This window comes from Lissotriton helveticus, chromosome 1_1 (genome assembly GCF_964261635.1).
Source record: "Lissotriton helveticus chromosome 1_1, aLisHel1.1, whole genome shotgun sequence".
Taxonomy (NCBI): Eukaryota; Metazoa; Chordata; class Amphibia; order Caudata; family Salamandridae; genus Lissotriton; species Lissotriton helveticus.
The window spans coordinates 1,606,132,402-1,606,153,181 of NC_136057.1; the positions used below are offsets into that span (position 1 = coordinate 1,606,132,402).

The window sequence follows — 20,780 nt, forward strand, 5'->3', positions numbered from 1 at the left end:
GACCAAAATAAAAACAAGTCCTTTTATTTTAATACACGCACACAAACAACTTGTGTCCACAAACCGGTGTGTGGGTCTGCCCACGCAGAAAGCGCACACGGCATCCAAGAAAGCAGTGGCAAGAGACTGAGGTACCCCAAGCTGCTCTCAGGGAAGACAAAAGTTAACAATTTTAAAAGTCAATAAAGAACATCAACTACACAAATCTAAATTCTTATAGAAGCCTCATAAATATCCAATCATCCACAGCTAGGAGAAAACATGTAAGTTTTTTTTTCAATTGGATATTAATGTAAAGTCATAGTCAGAGAGATTAAAAGCAAAATGGGACAAACACTATTGCTGAAACGCGAAATAAAATCCCAAACTTTGCCTCGCCTAGGTACATGCAATCCAATACACATATTGCTCGGACTCTGAAGGGCACACCTTCCAGGACTGGGCTTTAAGGCTATTTACACATACTGGCTGCAGGCTACAAGAAAATAGATAATTGACATTAATATGTCCATTTAGAATAACGGCTGTTGATGTCATGTTCCAGATCACAGACATCCAAGGACTGCATTTACATTTGAAAAATAAGGCTGGGCAACAGATAGAAACAAACACAGTTTACTTGTAGCATTGCCCATCAGTAAAAGACGAACGTCACCCGATAACCTGCTGTTTGAAATTTAGTGCAGCACAATTATTTTGCCTACCTAATGTGTCTGGATGTAAAGCGGCTCAAGGTACATACCGATTCCTTAATTCCTATTCCTTATTGGCCTTGCATTTAAGGAATCGGTAATACCCTAAAACTAAGCTGAGCTAACAATTTTTCACATTCCAACAGTTGAATTCTAGCTCTCCATTGGCTGAGCCATCTCATGCCACTATAAATTGTGACATCTCCTTCTTCATGTCCGAGATTATTCACTAGCTCATTGTTCATGCACGAAGTCTTGGCAGCACTTCCTCAGGCTGCTACATTTTGTAGCGAAAGAAGTTCAAGCAATACAAAATCTGTCACGTCTCTTCCTTCCAACCTTGAGCTTGTCGTTCTGAGCTTCCGTGGCACGTTAGCAAACCTCTCCACAGAGTCACTTTTGGCAGTTCTTTCCAAAACCTTTCAAAATATAAGTTCATAGGCTTCTCATCTTTTTCAGAATAATTTTCTCTTGTGGCCTTTTCATCAACAAGGCCTCTTTTCAGAAAGCGTCAATTTTCTGCGCCACCTTTTACTTGCGCCACTTTTTAAAAGTGTTATATTTTTCTGCAACCATCTCTAAGCTTCATTTGTAAAACTATTATATAAACAAACATAAAACAGGAATTAATTAAGGAATCAACATTTGTTCTGTTTCCCACCCACCTTTACTAATTAATTAACCCATTAGTCTATATTACCTAGCAGAAGCAAACAAATAAAGCAGCATTTATATCTACCATTCTTCATTTAGTCCAGCAGGATTCTCCACATACCTGTATAAAATAAAAAGACACCACATAGACAAAAGCATATATAAAATAGGCACATGCAATTAATTGAACAGCCTGTAATTAATAAGACAATAGACAAACAAACAAGGTTAGTTAATTATTTTAAAACGTACTTGCTGCAACATAGAGCACATAATGTTAATCCCTTATGTTGGTGAGTGCAACTTTTATTCTAGGTTGGTTTAATAACATACATGCAAACATATTAGTTTTATTAAACATTATGGAAGTTTGACTTCACAAGGCTGAACAAAATATTGTTCATTAACCTGCTCCATCACATGCACATTTCAGGGGTGCAACAGGGTGTCCTTTGGACACCCTGGCACCCTTGAAATACCTTCCGGTATTACCGATTCAGTAATACAGAATCGGTAATACCGAATGTCTTCACATTCATTCCTTTGGGCCTCCAAGCCCAGAGGAATGAATGGGTAGGTATTCGTTGTTACCGAATCTCAATTACCGATTCGGCAATAACGAATATTAAGGATTCAGTATTTTTTACCGAATTCTTACCTACATCTGAAATACCGATTTCTAAATACCGAATCGGCAAAATTCGGTATTTAGAATTCAGTATTTCACTATTACCTACATCGGGCCCTTAAAGTCCAGGGTTAACCTTACCCCCATGTCATCAGGGGGTGGCGACTGGCCATAGGTGCAGTGTCTTTGCCGAGTTGATGACCTCATAGGCCTCAGGGTTGTGAAATTGTCAGCCTGGCAAATACACTGGACTGTGGGCCCGCCAGGGGAGCATATTTAGGGAAAGTCTCAGGTCACTGTCATCACAGCAACAATGAGTACGGTGATGGCGAGTGTACTGCAGCTCCCAGGAAGATAATTCAATATGTATACACTGTGTGTACAAGTTTTTTAGTAATGTTTCAAAACTTTCTTTTTGGCCGTGAATGTAAAGGGGGTGGAGCCCCGAGTCCCTCGAACAGAAACCGCTACTAAGGTCCTGAGGTCCTGTTTCCATGAAAAGGGACTCCCACTGTCAGATTCATCAATGGACACACGGGTTCTCTGGGGTTGTGATGAGGGTTCCACTCTCTAAATCTGTGAAAATGAAAATAAAGGTGAGTTATGTTGATGGCAGTCTTTTATTCGCCCCGGCCACCCCTGACAACCTGTTAGGACATGATCTTATGGCAAAAGTAAACATGTCCATCCACTTTGAAGAGGACGGAACTATGTTCAACACCAGGAATGCCTTGTACACGCATCATAACAATGGTCACACACCCTTAAGACTGTAAGGGGGTTAGAGCTAGACCTGCAGACATTTTAGCCTTCAATAGAGCAGTGTATACCATCATAGCAGAAACACCAGAACTGACAGGAAAACTAGTCGAATTTCTGAAGCACCAAGGAAAAAACCTCATCCTGGAAGTAGAGGCTCTGGAGAAATCTCCCACCTATGGGACACTGATGTAAATTGAGCACACCCATGCACTTTGGGCATGGGTTATCTTTTATGATCCCAAGTGAGAGACAAATCAGATGATCAGTTGTTTGATGATGCCCCCTAAAGGACAGTGACTGTTTACCTAGACAGTATACACCTATGGACCACACTGGAGACAAGGTCTACGGAGTCAAGAACTGTCTCTGGCCCTATCAAGGACGATGACCATGCCCAGATGCCCCCCCAACTTGTGGACAATGGGCCCCCATGATGTAGGCCTTGTCTGCATGGCAGTACCCTTCAGAATAACTCTGAAGGAAGGGGCAACACTACCAAGAGTTAGACAATACCATCTCCCTAAAGAAGCAGAGAAGGGCATTGCACCAGTATAAAGGCATTGGTAGAGCCGGAAGTCATATACCCCGGTGTATCCCCCTGCAACACCTTGATTGACCCATCAAGAAGGCCAAGGGCAATTCGTGGCATATGATTCAAGACCTGTGCCCCCTTAATAATATAGTGGTGCCAGAATTCCCTGTAGTACCTGACCCTTCCGTCATTCTCACCAGCATAACTCAAGAAGGCAAATACTTTTCAGCCATAGACTTAAATAATGCATTTTTCAGCATTCGTCTGCACCCAGACATCCACTATTTAACCACATTATCCTATTGTGGTGCTCAGTAGCTCCATTCTTTGTTACCTCATTGGTACTGCAAGTTCCCTAGCATCATCAGCAGGATGGTCAAGAATGACCTCTCCAATTCGCAATGTAATGGTGTTGCAGTAGGTCAATGACTTGTTGATCTGCAGTGCTACAAAGGAGCAGACCAGAAATTACACTGTGTCTGTATTGTGTACCTTTGCTCAATGAGACTACAAGGTTGACAGAGACAAATTACAGTATTGTCAGGAAGAAGTCCAATACTTGGGACAACTGCTGTCGGCCTCAAGCCGCTGAGTAATGCCCGAAAGAGCAGCATCCATCAGACAGATGACAGAGCCCAAGACTGTGACTGGAATGCAGAAGTTCCTTGGCTTATGTAATTATATCAAACAATGGGTTTTTGACTATAGAACTTTAATAGCCCCATTGCTCGTGTCTACCATAAGTCTGACACACAGAAGGATAAGAAAACATGGACTGCTGAGATGGAGAAAACCTTTTGCAAATTGAAGACAGTAATAGCAAATGCAACAGTGTTAGGAACACCTGATTACAATAAAGAGTTCTTTTTTTACCACTGCAATGGCCATGTAATGACGGCTTTCATCACCAAAAAATATACTTTAGGCCACAAACTGATTGCTTACTTTAGTGGCCTACTTGATTCTGTCATAATAGGACATTACCCCTCCCAACAAGTGCTAGCCACAGCAGTCTTTGCAGTATAGAAAAGTGCCGTCTTTGTTATGGGTGTACCTCTGACACTCTACGCTGAACATGCAGTATTTACAACCATTCACAAAGCAAAAACTACACTTACAACACAGAGAGTATCAGACTACAAAATAATATTATCATTATCATCTCTCAAGGTAGTTAAGTGGTATACAGTCAACCCTGCCAACTTCTTTGCACACCCAGTTTTAGATACAGACGATGATGCCCATGAGTGAGCCACATATACTCCAGACTAGTGTAGCCAAACAACAGAAGACCCCCATTCCAGGTAGTGTGGCATATTTTGTGGATGGGTCTTCCACAATAGATTAGGACATGAGAGTGACACACATAGGTGCGGTAGTGGTCAGAGCTATGCAGCATGACTCTTTAGATACACGGCAGATAACAGGACAGATAACTTTGCCACCTCTTTACTCAGCCCAGGCTGCCGAACTAGTGGCATTAGTGGCAGCTCTCAAACAGGGGGAAGGTGAAACCAAAAGTAGCATTCTCTGATTAAGCTTATGTCACCATGACATTGCGCTCCAGCATCATGGTGTGGAGCAGACATGGGTTTCTCAAGTCTGATGGGAGCCCTCTCATGCATCTCTCCATTTTGGAGGACTTAATATAAGCTTTGACACTGCCACGCAAAGTTGCAGTGGTGAAGTGTGTAGTCCACTCTAATGCCCAGGAATTTGAATCCAGCAGGAACGCCCTGGCTGATTGGGCAGCCAAGGATGCAGCAAGACACCGCCTTAACAACGCGCATACCACAGTTTGTTAGCTAGGAAAACATTGGCACCTTCAGGCCCCTTGGATGCAGCCACACATTATACAGACACAGTTCACCTTCACCTAAGAGAAATACAAGAAAGTGCCCTAGAGCAAAAGATGCAGTTGTGGGAAGTGAGAGAATGTACACAGACAGGAACAGATTTAATATACTGACAGATATCCACAAGGGAGCCTGTCATTCCCCAAGTGTTGCTACTGGCATCCCTAAACCAGCTGCATCTTCCTTTACCCACCGCTAGAGACAACTTGTGCCTCCAAATACACCAATATTGGTTTGTTCCCAACTTACATCAGATGATCACAATGTACACACACACACGTGCACCGTGTGCCAGCAGTATTCACCAAACCCCACCATCAAGGTAATAGCTTCCACAAATCCTCTACCACAAGGACCATTTAAGAAACTGCATATTGATTACATCGATATGTTTTGGTATTCGCATTCAAGATTGTGTATGAATTATATGACACAATATTTAGGCATCCCACTGGTATGTCCAGAAGATTCTGGGAACTCAACTAAACAGTTGAAAGTGGTCAAAGGCAGAGTAGGACTTGAGACTGGGTCTCCCAGTGTATGTTCTATCATTGTAGCACAGTGACAGCTGTGCCGGTGTCAACAGACTTTACCATAATTGCTACCTCAGAGTTGTAGTCTCAAGGTGGATCGAAGCTGGACCTTGTGTCCACTGTGATGCTATGTCTGCTGCTAATTTTTTGATCTGCGAGGTTATACCCAAGTGGGGCCTTCCCGGGGATCAAATCTGACAATGGTACACACTTCGTCAATAATATCTTCTCCAACCTCACCACCCTGTTAGGAATAATGCTCAAACTTTCATCAGCTTATCATCCCCAAAGCAACAGCATTGCGGAGCTCCTTAATGACCTCCTAAAGAGTAAAATAGGTAAACTGTGTGTAACATTGAAAAATAAATGGTTGTACTATCTCCCACTATCACTGTTCACCTTGAGAAACACCCCAGGATCAGATCACCATTCGACCCCCACATCAGATAGTAAAAACTGAAATAGATGTTTACATGGTAGAGCTAACAAAAGCCGCAAAGTTCTTCTGTAAATAGGTTACACGTGCAGCCGACAAGGATGCCAAAGCATATCCAGCAGATGACCAACAGACACCCATACCATTGGGAACAACAGTCTACATCAGGAACTTTGTTTGCAAGTAGTAAGACATAAAATTGAATGGACCCTTCCCAGTGATGGACAGCACAGTTACCGCTGTGAAAGTCCAAGGCCACAAACCAAGGATCCACCTCTCAAACATCTGTCTGGCCCCATCCATGCCATCCACCCCTCTGAACACAGAGCAGGAAAAAGAGGGAGAACCAGGAGAAGCAACTGGAGGATAGCCTCGCTCTACCATCTAACTAGAGACAATATATATTTCAAGTTATGTATTTCATTTATGTTTTTCCTCCTCGTTGTACTAATATTAATGCTTTTCGTCCTTGTGTATTTCTGTTTCTTGTTACCTACATAAACTATTATATGCACACACAGAACCACTGATAATGATACTGACTATCACCCTCTCCACAACGCTTTGTTTGAGAATATGTGGTACCAGCACTTGCACAGTATAGGTACATCTATATCCAATACCAGCCCAAAATTCAGGCAAGCAGTAGTAGTGAAACAGTCTCCCTGGTCAAGGGCGCTTGTAGTTCCTTCTTTATTGCCTTAAATTTGTGAATGGTGAGGGCTGTGTGTGGGTTGTTAAAGTTGTACAGAAATTTAGAATGTTGACCTTACAATTCGGATCTTTCACTCAAACAATTGTCAGCTAAATTGACTATGTGATTGTGTCTGATTTCCAGTAACAAAAGTTTGATGTGCGTACTGGACATTACAGGTAGAGACTGATGGTTTGATATCCCCCATTTCTAAATGCACGAAAATGAATATTACAGATGTAAATTACTCAGCTTTTCCTGCTAACTATAAATTGTGTGTGATTCGACGACTCTAAGAGTCTGAAGATATTACTAGGATCCATAGACAAGACTCTTCAGGTCAATTGTTGATTGACCTGCAGAAACCTTTACATCCTGTATTATCAGCCACACTAGCTAGGTGGTTGAAATTTTTTTTGATGGAGGGATGAATTATGTGGTGGTCAGACAGCTTTAAACAAGCATAATTCGAGCCTCCCTTCCTAACATGGAATGAAAAATTTGCTAGCTATTGAGTCAAGCATTTTCAATTCTATTAAGGACACGTAGGCGAGGATTATCACACTCAGTACATCTTATACCTCGTATTAATAATATTTGATGACTTTAATCACTATGGGTCATATGTAGGTAGCTTAATACCGGTCGGTAACGGCCGAAAATTGGTAAATTTCCCGTTACCGACCGGTATTTAGCTTTTTCAAATGTAGGTGGCTGGATTTAGGGATTCGGTAATTTACCAAATCGGTAATTCAAGGAAGCAGTAAATTACCGAATTCTTAAAATACCAAATCGGTAAATTACCGAATCCTTAAATCCTATGTAGGGAGCACTCAAGTGAGTGCATTTTTGATTTAACGATTCGTTATTTACCACCAACTACAAGTTGGTGGTAAATATAGAATACCTTTAAAGAAACAATTTTGTGCTTTTTTAAAAGTACCATGTGGCAGACATACATGCCCTTAGGGCATGTATGTGCGCCACATGTACACAAATGCACGATTCAGGGGTGCAACAGGGTGTCAATGTGACACCCTGCCACCCTTGAATATGCTCCCTCCATTACCGATTCGGTATTTACCGAATGGATAATAGTGAATGGCTTCACATTCATTCCTGTGGGCCTCCAGGCCGATAGGAATGAATGGGAATTAGCGAATCGGTAAATACCGAATCGATAATGCCAAATATTACCGAATCGGTAAAATTTACCGAATTTTTACCTACATACTATTTACCGATACGTAAATACCGAATCGGTAAAATTCGGTATTTAAGAATCGGCAAATAGAGATTACCTACATATGGCCCTATGCTGTTAGCACTTTAAGCACTAAGGGCCAGATGTAGGTAAATCTCATTTACCGATTCATAAATACCGAATTTTACCAATTCGGTATTTATGAATCTGTAAATGAGATGTAGGTAAAAATTCGGTATTTTTTACAGAATCGGTAAGATTCGGTATTTACCGATTCGGTAAATACCGAATCGGTATTTGCTATAGAATCCTATGGGCCTTGAAGCCCATAGGATTCAATAGCAAATACTGATTCGGTATTTACCGAATCGGTAACAATACCGAATTGCTAAGGGGGACAGGGTGTCACTTTGACACCCTGTTGCACCCCTGTAACTGGCGTTTGCGCCATGTGGCACACATACATGCCCTTAGGGACACATACATGCCCTTAGGGCATGTCAGTGTGCCAAATGGCACAGGTGTACATGCACAGATGTGCATGTACACAAGAATTCGTAATTTACCATGCAATTGTATTGCATGGTAAATACCGAATTCTAAAGGCCCTGTAGCACTGTTAGAAGTGCTACCTACATCACAAATTACATTTTCGGTATTTTTACCGAATGGTAAATTTACCGAATCGGTAAAATTTACAGAATCGGTAAATTTACCGATTCTGTACTTTTACCGATTCGGTAAAATTACCGATTCGGTAAAATTACCGAAAATGTACGGTTTTTTTGCCCCTACATCTCCATAGCACTTTACCGGTCGGAAATGGCTGAAAATCGGTATTTTCGGCTGTTTCCGACCGGTAAAGGGCTACCTACATCTGGCCCCAAGCACTTTATGAGCTACTGATAAGTTAGTCTGAATAATTCAATGAATAGTATTACTATTTTAAATGGTTCCCTGTTCGTATATCTTTGTGATGTTTTAATTATACTGCTTGTGATGTATCTTTTTTATATACTTTGATTAATGTATGATGTGTATACTTTTATGACCTTATCAATTAAGATCGAATAAAGTTATTAACCAACCAACCAACCGACTTTAATCATCCATGCGATATTGTTAATATTGTAGTATGTAGTGTAGTATATGAATGTTGTTCCTTTTTGGAGAATGTTGTTCCTTTTTGGAGACAGAGCTTACACAATCTTTTTTCCCTACGTAGGTGGAGAGCAGAAGCATACTAAAGTGATCTGATCTCTGTAGAGAACAGAAGCAAGACTCAACAACCAGTTTGTGCTAGTTCTGGATGCATTAGAGTTTGCTAGCATATATCTAGATGGGTGAAAGGAGCCGCTGTTGATCTGTTCATGTTTGGACAGGTTTGGCAAAGTTCAGCCAGTGACTGTGTTGTTCATGGCAGGAAAGGTTTGGCTATTTCTAAATGCACAAAGAAAGATGGTGTTGTTCGTATTTGAGGCGACTAACGGCGGTGATTAGTGAAATATGGGAGACTTGGAACAAGGGAAATGTCGTTTTTGTGTTTAATTGTTTCAGATTGGCTGCTGTTTTTTCCCAGTAAAGAACAGAGAAGCATAATCCTTGCCCTCTGTGTACTTCATAGAACTGAAAATTCTTGATGCAATAGCTAGCAATTTTTCAGTCAGGATCATAGTCCTGCATTTTCACCCACTGGATTGACAAGTAAAGATAGGATGTTACTGCATATTGCCACGATTACTTACCAGTAATCTCCACTACTGTTTGTCCTACACGTCCTCGAGCAAGTAATTAAATATGAGGATTGTCAACAAATCACAGAACAGGGTAGGAAACAAAACAGGAAATGCTATTCTGATCCCACCCTCAGTTCGGTGCTATAATGGGGTAGCATTGCCACAGGACTGTCCGTAATCTAAACTGCTTTTCAAAGGCTCAGACAACAGGGAGGGTGGGTAGGATATAACATACATGCTAACATTTTAGAACACAAAAGTGGGAGATATTGAAAAAAAATAATGGGGGAATGTATTTTCCTCAATCACTTCTGTTGAAGCAGAAGCAATTTCTGGCAGGGGATTGCTAAAATAAAGCCAGTTTTGGCTTCAAACATCGGGAGTCTTCCACCTGAATCGGATCTGTTAGCATGGGTGATACAGTGACTGAGTCAAGGATGAGTAGGACTAAGAGTAATGAAGTAATCGGGCATTAAGTCTACGTCCCTCGTCCTCAACCTAGTCATTAAATGAGGCATACCAAAGTAACTTAAAAAGGCCTTTGACAAATCGATGTCACATAATAAAACTAATGACCAAGGTATTATGCAACACTTCTATGATTTATTTAGCGGATATCCTGGTCAATAAAGTACGCAGAAAGAAATAACTAATTAAGGTAACACAGACTGTAACTTCCCTTCATCAAAATATTTGTGACTGTTTTGCATGCTGTGCAGTTTATAATGTCTTATAATGGTATGCTCTAAAGCCCAAGTTCCAGCTCTACAAATCCCATCCAGAGCAACACCTTGGAATTCTGCTAAAGAAGCAGCCACAATTCTTCTAAAGTGACCTTGCACTTTTTGTGGTAATGCCTGAGTTTGAGTAGACAAGTCAAATTGTCTGCTTTATCCATCAACTCAAGGGTATCTTAGAAGCCTCCTTACATCTGTCAGGAAGGCCAAAAGTAAACAAGCATTTACAATGCAATGGTCTCGGCAATATTATTGGTAGAGCTATTGGTATTGCAAATTTTTTTGTATCCCTAAATAAATGGCATTGTTATTTCTATTGTTGTAAACAGGGAGTTAGGTCCTGGGACGTACGGGCAGATGGACCATATGTAAATCTTAGAAAAAGCGTAGTGCTGGCCGTACAAATACTTTGTAACGTCTCCTTAATTGGAGTAACAAATCACCTATTGATTGAGGATTTGTATGGTATTTTTATTTATACCTTATGAATTATTCATTTTCAAACAACACATTATAGTTTGACGAAAAAGACATCCAATATATACACAATTATTCAAAAACTCAACAGTACAAAATTATGACACTACTACATAAAACATGAAGCAAAACATTTCATATGCACATTTCATATGTACATTTGCACAATATTCAAATTTGGTCAATATCATATATACACTGAATCAATGTTTCAATCATTCAAAAGTCCTATTGGAGAATAGCACTTTTGAATGATTGAAACATTGATTCAGTGTTTTCTTTTCTTTCACTGATTAAGATTGTGCATGTTACTGATTCATCTGTTCTCCATTTGATTTCTTCTTGATTTTCTCTTAATTGTGTTCACCATTCCTTGATTGGAATTGCATCAATAATATGAACATTTTGGTAATGTATATATGATATTGACCAAATTTGAATATTGTGCAAATGTACATATGAAATGTGCATATGAAATGTTTTGCTTCATGTTTTATGTAGTAGTGTCATAATTTTGTACTGTTGAGTTTTTGAATAATTGTGTATATATTGGATGTCTTTTTCGTCAAACTATAATGTGTTGTTTGAAAATGAATAATTCATAAGGTATAAATAAAAATACCATACAAATCCTCAATCAATAGGTGATTTGTTACTCCAATTAAGAAGACGTTACAAAGTATTTGTACGGCCAGCACTACGCTTTTTCTAAGATTGTTATTTCTATTGGCATTAGTTTTTTTTTTTGCATATGTGATTCCTATTGCATTATCAGAGAGAGAGTGAGGTAGTGGGATAGAGAGAGAGAGTGAGGTATTGAAATAGAGAGAGAGTGAGGTAGTGAGAGAGAGAGTGAGGTAGATAGAGAGTGAAGTAGTGAGATAGAGAGAGTGAGGTAGTGAAAGAGTGAGGTAGTGAGGGAGAGGGATGTCGCCCCTTCATGAGACCCTTTAAATTACACCCCACGTAATCCCTATATTCAGAGTTGGGGGTGGTGCAACGCATGCCTTGAGGAGACGCCACAAGGGACATGGGGCAAATGAGATGGGGTAAAAAAAACACCCCCCGGGAGAAGCAGGGCCAGCAAGGGGGTGGGGTTGTGGTAGGAGTTTGCGATGGGAACCATGAAACGAGATGCTATGCCAGCCGAACTACGCTAAATGCGTGAGAATTGGAAATGTATTGTGAGTATGGAGAGGGGAGGGAAGGACAACGAGTGGGTTCGGGGAGAGGGTTAAATGAGGCAACCATGGGGGTGTTTTTCTTGCTCTGATCCGTGGTGTGTGGCACACTGATCCGTGTGGTCTGTGGTATCCTGAGCAGCTTGTTTACTCCGATTTTGTGTGTGGTCTGTGGCACGATCTGCTTTCCTGTGATCCGTGGTCTCTTACGTTCTGTTCTGCTTTGAGGTCTGTGGTGCTCCAGACACGAGGTCTGTGACTGTGAGGAGTATATCTCTTGGGGCGGCTCTGCTCCTGTTGCAGCCCTGCAGTCTCTGCTCTGTCCTGGCAGTGAGTGTAGCCACCCCCCACAGTCTGTGGGCTTGGCACTTTTGAGCTCTGCTTTTGCCTGTTCCCAGGGGCAGCTCCTGGTGCGCGCTGAACTCAGCCCAGGGAGCCTGGAGCAGGCTGCCGCTGAAGTGCACGGACTCCCTGTTGTCTGTGGCCTCGGTCTGTGGCTCTCCAGGGCTCTGCTCCTGCTGACAGCCCCCGCAGGTCCTACACCCGGCAGGTGAAGCTCCCTCCTCAGCCCGTCCGCTCTCCCGCTGCAGAGTCCTGAGTGAGTGAGCTCTGCCCGCGCTTGCCGTGCACTGAGTGACATTGTTTGTTAAAAACCTGCAGATTATGCGGCAAATCCATAATTATACGAAATAAACCCCCGGCACAGAATCGCATATATTACGGTGGGCCTGCAAATAACCCAATTTAACACGAATACCGGAAGCCAATGCAACAACGCCCCATGGGCTGCTGACACGACCTTTACCTCCCACAACTGCGTTTTGTGCTCTCGGGCGCAGACATTTAAAGCAATTTGAAGTAAAGAATGGTGAAACCGATTTAACTGCTCTGATTTTAAGTGCCCAGTTTATTTTTTCAGTAAAACGAAGGAGGATAGGTTTGCAATCAAACTGATAACGGCTCCATGGCAATTAGTTGACGGGGGCGTTGCTTGCAGTTAAATAAATACCGTAGCTCAATTTCTCACTTTCTCCATTAACTACAGCTCACGAAGAAAGGGCAGCAAGTGAAGGGATTTTCTTTTTACAGCCATAGAGAATGACCTCCATTTTGGACATGTTAAGAACAAGTCAGTTTACAGTCAGGCAGGTCTTAATGTCCTCAAAATAAATACTCTAAATCTCTAGCCAAAAGGAGCAATGGAAAAAGCTCACTGTACACCTGTGAAATGTCTTCATGCGCATAATGTTAAAAAAAAACCCCACCCCAAACCTTTAACAGTGGCCGGTCTTCAGCACTCCACTGCTTCCCAATTAGATCGCGCTATGGCCGGTCTTCAGCACTCCACTGCTTCCCAATTAGATCGCGCTAGACAATGACTTAAATGAATACAACAGTAGAATCTCGGACGTGAAAGTGATTAATGAAACCAGGTGGGATAGATTTTCCAAGGATGATTTTCCCAGAATGTGACTCTTTTTTTATTATTTACTAGTCTTTGGGGAGTGGACTTCCACGCGAGCCTGTAGGTGCTCGGAGAGACAGCTGCAAAATGGCGGCTGCAAGCTTCCGATTTTTCCGGAATTGGGGGCGTGGTTTTGTGGTTCTGAGTGACAGACTACGTCACTGTCTAAAGAACAGCAAAACTTACGCCCCCAAATCCGAAAAAGACGGAGCTTCTTTGGAGGGACGGCTCTCTCCTCCAATGGCTGGCCTCTGTTTAGGAAGCCAACCAATGGAGGAGAGACGAGGAGGGAGGCGGGTTTAAGCTGCCACACTAAGTAACAATAAATCTCCGGACTTCCGGTCTTGGCCTACTGCCAAGCCTACAGTCCCTCGACCTAAAAAGAGTTTGTTTTCCTGTACTGACTGGATCTGTTAAGACAAGTAAATAATGCACACTAAACATGCACAAACGTATCATTTGCTCTTCCTCAGAAGTAAAAATAGGATAGGAAGCAAGAAGAATACGTTTTTGATAAGTATGATATTTAAGAACTGATCTTAGGCAAAAAGGAAGGATCCAATCTGAACACCACTGCATCATCCACACATTGCAAAAAAGAAGTTCCACAAAACAAGAAAGGCATTTCTCCTAACTTTCAGGCAGAGGAAAATCCCCTGATGTGACTAGTTTGGTTTCTCGTTTCTATACAATGATGCATGGACTTTGTGTGGGGTACTCAATGCAATCTAAACAGGACTGGGAAAAAAACCTTGGGGGTGAGATGACAGCGGTTAAATGAACTTACTGCTGTGCACAAACAATTCTGTTTAATCACCGCCATAAAACTCCTACCTTATAAGTTCTATACCAAGTGGCGATCACACCCACTAGACAGCACAGAATTGACTCATCCAGGTCCCATAATAGCCTACGCTGTGGAGCACATTGGGCAGATTTTCTCCATCTTGCCTGGACGTGCCATCCCGGTCAGCAATATTGGCATGAGTTATTCAGTACCCTGGTTAATATGATCAATAGTAGAACAGCATTGTACCCGGAGCTAACTCTCCTAGGGTATTTCAGGATAGTACCATCCTCTGTTCGAAAATACACAGCTATGGCACTACTATTAGCTAATCAGAGGGCGGGTATGCTCTGGTGTGGGACAAGATCAGCAACCAAAGTTGATGGGTTGCAAAACGTAATCACTGCAATGACTGGTCAGCACTATATGCCTCCTTCCAGCCAGCCACATCCCGACCAAAAATTATTTGGGGCCCACTAACAATGTACTTAGAATGACATGACTTGCACAACCCCATCACTGAACCCCAATATCCACAGATGCCACACTAAATGACTCAGAATACTACACATTATCATTTTGGACATTATGTTCTGCAATGTTTTGATCCTCTGCCCTCATGATAGAGCAACTACGTATTTATTTAGTCGAAGCTGTGTGTGTTGACCTCTAGACAGCATGAACCATTACAAAATTGTATCTCGTGTGCATATACTCATGCTGAAAGATTTGCTGTATATTCTTTTAAACTGCTTTGATATATTTCATATTATGTGAAGATCTGATATAACGAATAAATATCTAAGAAAAAGAAAAACAAAACTAAAGGTATAGCAACTAGAAAAAGAACCTTATGTGTGAGAAATTTGAAGTCTACCAACCTTAAGGATTCAAAAGGTGAATTCTGTGAGGCTATCTAGACTAAAGGCAGCTCCCAAAGAGGATTCGAAGAGTGGGAGATAGTTAGAGAAATAGCAACGCTCTTAAACATCCTAGCGACCAACGCCTCTGCCTCTGTAATCTCATGATTGGTGTTATGAAAAGCTCTGATTGCACACCCCTGCATTTTAAGTGTGGAAAGAGATACGTTTTTTCAAACCCATCCAACAGAAATGGTAGAATAGAGGAAATAGAACAGAAAAGAAAGGTTCAGAGAATAACACCATTTATCAGAATGTGCACCAGTGCTTGGAATATGTACCTGAGTATACTTTCTTCAAAGCCAAATCCACTCTCTTATCCGCAGGGTTTCTCAGAACATTATCTTTGGTCATGCACAATTTACCCACCAAGCCGGCTATGACAGAGTGTACATGAACTGCATCAGGTAGTTTATCCTCCAAAAGGTAAATGTAAGGTTTTGCCACAAACCTGAGGATGTTAATCTTGTCTTGATCTCTCTACTCGTTAAGGATAACATCCAATACAAACCGGTGGATTGGAACACCAACACTGTAAGGTTTCTTTAGCTGACTTAGAACAGAATCCTTAGATGATCTAGCAACATCCTTTGGTGGAAAGCCCATGTTGTCTTTGCTATGGCTGAAAAGATCAGATAAAATGTCCCTAATAATATATTTTCCCTTATTCTCTGCAGATGAACCATCAGATTGATCAGAACCAGATACATCTGAATAGATGCCTTCATAGCCTACACCTTCTCCAGCATCACCTTTTATCTTCTTCAAAGAGACTAAAGTATATAATATTTTATAGTATATAATATCAGCTTCCTTATTCTCTCATTCTCGATTGATGATCTACTTTTCCAACCTGCTGCCTGACGAAGAAATAGAAGGTGAAAAGTCGATTCCCATGCCCACATGCTTCCACATCAACTAGATCGATAATGACTATAATCCAGCAAAAAAATTACAAACAACAGTTCTTAACTCTTAAGTGACTTACCACCAGTCACTTAAAGAGGCAAATTCACCCGAAGTGCTCAGAACAAGACAGAAATGAAGCCAACAAAAAAGACATCACTGAGCATGTGCGAAGCTCATACACTCTGAATCTATTCTATGCACATGCACAACTTCAGGGATAAAATCAACAAAGACTGCGCACTTGCCAGAATGCTTCCCCACCCAGAAGGCATCCAGCTAAACAACAGCCAATATATGGTGAAGGAATCCTGGATATAAAGAGCGACAACAACAAGGCTTTTGTGCATAAAAGATAAATAAGAACGCGTTCCAGCCAATCAATACATGCCTAGAATATCTTACTGTATAGTGCTCAGGGATCCATTCCAGCACTCCCTAGAGCATGGTGCTCCAGCATAGGCAACAGAGAACCCTCCGAGCCTGGCAGAGAGACAAACTCTTCCACATATGGCTGCAGGTTGGAGCCAAGCAACCACCTTCAGCACTCCTGATCCTGGTCTGCGACAGGAAATAAAACAATGAGTGCTGCAGTAATGCGACTCCATTATAGAACCCAGTTGAGGGTGGGTGGGATTAGGATAGCATTTCCTTTCCTGTTTCCTGTCCTGTGATTGTGTGACAAGACTCGTGTTTAATCGCTGTGTTGAGGACCTGGACATTCAGGTATTTTTTTAAAGTTTTTTATTTGAGCAAGAAAAGAAGCAGGTAATAAAAACAATTCATACATATTCTTCAATCGAGCAAGTTCATATCAGATCAGATCAGAACAAGCTTTATTCGATTTTTGTAATAAAATCATGAAAGCATACATTTAAAAACATTTCAATGTCACATAAGTTAAAAAAATAGCTTGGGGTGAATTTACAAACTAATATCACGATGAGAGAAGGCTCAAATGAGTGCAGTCATTTGATTCAGATCAAATGTTTTTTCTGCATTTCACTGTACATTTTTAAAATGATGAAATTGGTTTTATAAAATTTTCATTATCTAGAAATTGTAAAGCTAAAAATGCTGGTCTACATTGTCTCAAGCCCATTACTTTTAAAATTGGTAGAATCCAGCTCCTTCTTTGGGTTGCATAAAACTTACAGAGTAAAACCACATGGATTATTGATTGCTGGGACTGTTCATCACAAGGACATCTGCTCAATTCTGTAAACAGACCTGGCCACTGCTATTGCTATAAAAATAAAATATTGTTGGTACTTTTATAACTGGTGCACTGCATGCAAAGAGCCAAATAGAGCCAACATAGTTGATGGAAGAATGATAGTCGACATCCCATGACTAATAATCATAAAGACATCCTACCAAAATTGCTATAGGCTAGTAGTTGAAAAAAATGTATAAGCCCATCCACCCGCACCATTCATCTTACACCTGAAATATTGATCCGGGAGCAATGAGAACATCTTATGTAGACTGTGTGGCGTATAATATGGGAAATACCTGGATGATCTAATTGCCACAGATCTATAAGAGCACAATCATCCTTTAAAATCTTAATCAATTCTGTGGTTATTAGTTTCAATGGTCACTTAGATTTATTCGAAGTGTCTAGCCCTAGATCTTGTATGTAATTAAAATCCCCCCATGACTATGGAATCTTCCAAGTTTATTAATAAATCATATAACTGCCCCAAAGCTTTAGTATCATCTAAAATTGGGCCACGGTAATTCAAAAAGGTAAGAAATACTTCTGCGACTTTAACTTTAATCAAATCTATCTAGCTTTCCTATCACAAATTACTTCCTTAATCCCCCAATCTTCTGTATTCGAGAACAATATTCCGACTCACCGCACTGTCAAATTTGCCAAGGCGAAATAGGCCTGTGAATGTTTCCTTGACAAAAACACTTTGGGAGTGTTAGACTTAAAATGCGTATCCTGCAAAAATATTACCTCCGAGGAAAAGTACACCAACCATTTCAACAGAGCCCCACTCTTCTGCACATTTAACAGGGCATTTACATTACACGTAATTATCTTTATACTTTGTGGCATTTCTTAACTTTGGCCTCAGAAATGCATCTTGTCCTCTCAAAAACGTCCGTTATCTACCATTTACTTGCAGAATTGGCCCTTTTTCATATCTTGCATGTTTTTCACTTACCGTCCCATCGTTCTTTTTCTCCTATTGATGATCCAAACATGGCCTGCTCTCATCTTGCTCCTTTTTATATGCGCAACCCCACTGCCACCCCACCAGCCACCTCCCCACCCCAAACCCATCTGAGGAAAGGGATGGCCCGTGTCTCCCTTCTTCAGCCCACCCATGAAGGTATGGTGCCCTGACCTGGCACCTACTCACACTCTCTCGCTTTCACACCTGCTATTTTAGCCTTATCATATCCCTGGAACTAGAGCCAAGTATAAAGTGCTAAAGTACTCAAAAGTACTATTTAACAAAAGGTTCACCTTATATCTACTAAACAACCTCCCACAACTCATGGCATTCCATAAACTCAGACATCATAGAAAAAAATACTACAAAATGTTATATGCTTTAAAACCAAAAACAATGAATTGGTACTCTGCAGCATATCCCAGCAGCTCTCATCTTCTCCCTCGGACCAGGGTTGAGTATAAAGTGCTAGTGTACCAAACGTGTTATAACAAAGTGCCTAGTGCTTAGCAACAACAAAATATATGTGCTGCTGACATCCGAAATTCAGTAGTGTTGTATTAGCTTCATGCCCATCAGCAAAGTGCTATAATCTACTATATAAAAGTGACGGGTGCTTAGTTGCATACCTAGAAAACCATAATACAAAAAGTGAGTAATATTTAATATGCTCTGGATAACCACTAACTCAGTTTGCAATCTCATATCTTTTCTAATTTAACATAGCTTCCCCTGCTACTCCTCTATTCATTACTTCCCTTGACCACCTTCTGCTACAACTCCTGGACTTCCTCAAGAGTCACACAGAGATGAAAATGTTTTTTGAATAACACTTTCAACTTGGATTGTTAGACAATGGCAGACTGTGCCCTCTGCATTTTTAAACTGACCAATCAATCCCAGGAAATCCCTTCGTCAGCGAGCCGCTACTGCCGACATATATGAAAATACTATCACTCTTGACCCATCAGTTAGAAAAAAAACCTTTTTCTTTATCTCTTTAGTTAAAATGGCTTCTTTTATATGATAATCTGAGAACTATACTATCATTGTCTTTGGATACTTAGCACCAGCTGAACGCTGAGCTGGGGCTGTATGTGACTGCATTATAGTGTTAGATTAGGCAAGCTAATGCTTACGCAGTGCCTTGAATAATTAAGCATTCGCTGCATCATTTTCTGTTTAGACGCCATTTTGAAAGATGATCGAAACTAATCTTTGCTATTTCTGAGAAATGCCATTTGCTGAGTTCTGTTTCTGCAATGAAGAACTGTTAATGCCAGCGTATAACTTTCCCACTAGATAGAGGGCATCTCCCACTTGTCTGGTAGCCTTATTGCAGCTCTGGGTGTAACACCCTTGGACTGTACTGAGTTTCGAGAGCAGAAACTGTTTTTTGTATTTTACTGTCCTGCTGCATGTGCCTGGAAAATTCCACTGTGGGCGTGTTCTTAACCAATCATGAAATGTACATAATTTATCTCTATGTTTATTGATCTTTAGTTCCCTCTGTACCACTCCCAGAGACTGTGCAGATGGGGCTCCGCTCTGAGTGTATACAAATAAACAGTTATTGGTGTATATTCTCCACTGTCTCTCTGACTCTTCATTTGGTATGGAAGGCTGAAAGGTAGTCTACTGGTGACCCGGGTGGCCCCAAGCGGGTCATTTCCTTCAGTTGGTTCCCGAACAGGGACCCCTTTTTGTATTGACCCATCCATTTACAGAGGACAGAGGGGAGGACGAGGATATCATCAGGTCAGACTGACGGCTCAGGGATCCCTACACGAAGAGTTTTGTTACTTGCAGCTGCTGCCTCTGTCCCACCAGAGGGTGCCTTGCCCAGAGGTCATTATGACTGGGGTACTGAACGGCGAACCCTGATCTGACTGTTTGGTCCGAAGAGTCGGCCGTGGAGAACTGGTTTCTTTGTACCTTGGATATCAGGTGAGTCTGTTTTGGTTCTATGTGGATGTGGTACCACTGTGATCTGGTTTTGTTTCGGCATTTGGATTGTTTTGGTAAAAATTGTTTGCAAATACTTTGCCAGGTAAAATAACGATTTGTTTCTTATTCCTTTACAATGCCTGGGTTTAGTAAGATTTAGAGTTTGTTTGGTGATTGTTGTTCTACTGATGCATGGTTGGCCGAATCCCAACCTGCACCTCCTGAGGGCAGTCCTAATTATGATATGTATGTGAAACATGGCCCTGGCTCCATTATGTTTAGTACATTATGGCACAAATATACAAGGAACAATGTTGAGTTACAGTTGCCTTTGGGGGGCTCTTTTGATGAACAAAAGATGGGATTTCTGCAGGAACAGTTTCTTAAAAGACATAGTAGACAATCTATGTTTGATTCCCTTCGTACTTGGCAGAATGGAGC

At 41.2% G+C, this 20,780-nt stretch overlaps 1 protein-coding gene across 2 annotated transcripts in view; it reads right to left on the bottom strand.

The window, feature by feature from the left end:
- The window catches only part of ATP5MC2 (ATP synthase membrane subunit c locus 2), a 152,992-nt gene that overhangs the window by 63,689 nt on the left and 68,523 nt on the right, over positions 1-20,780 (bottom strand). The gene's annotated exons all lie outside the window — the stretch shown is intronic.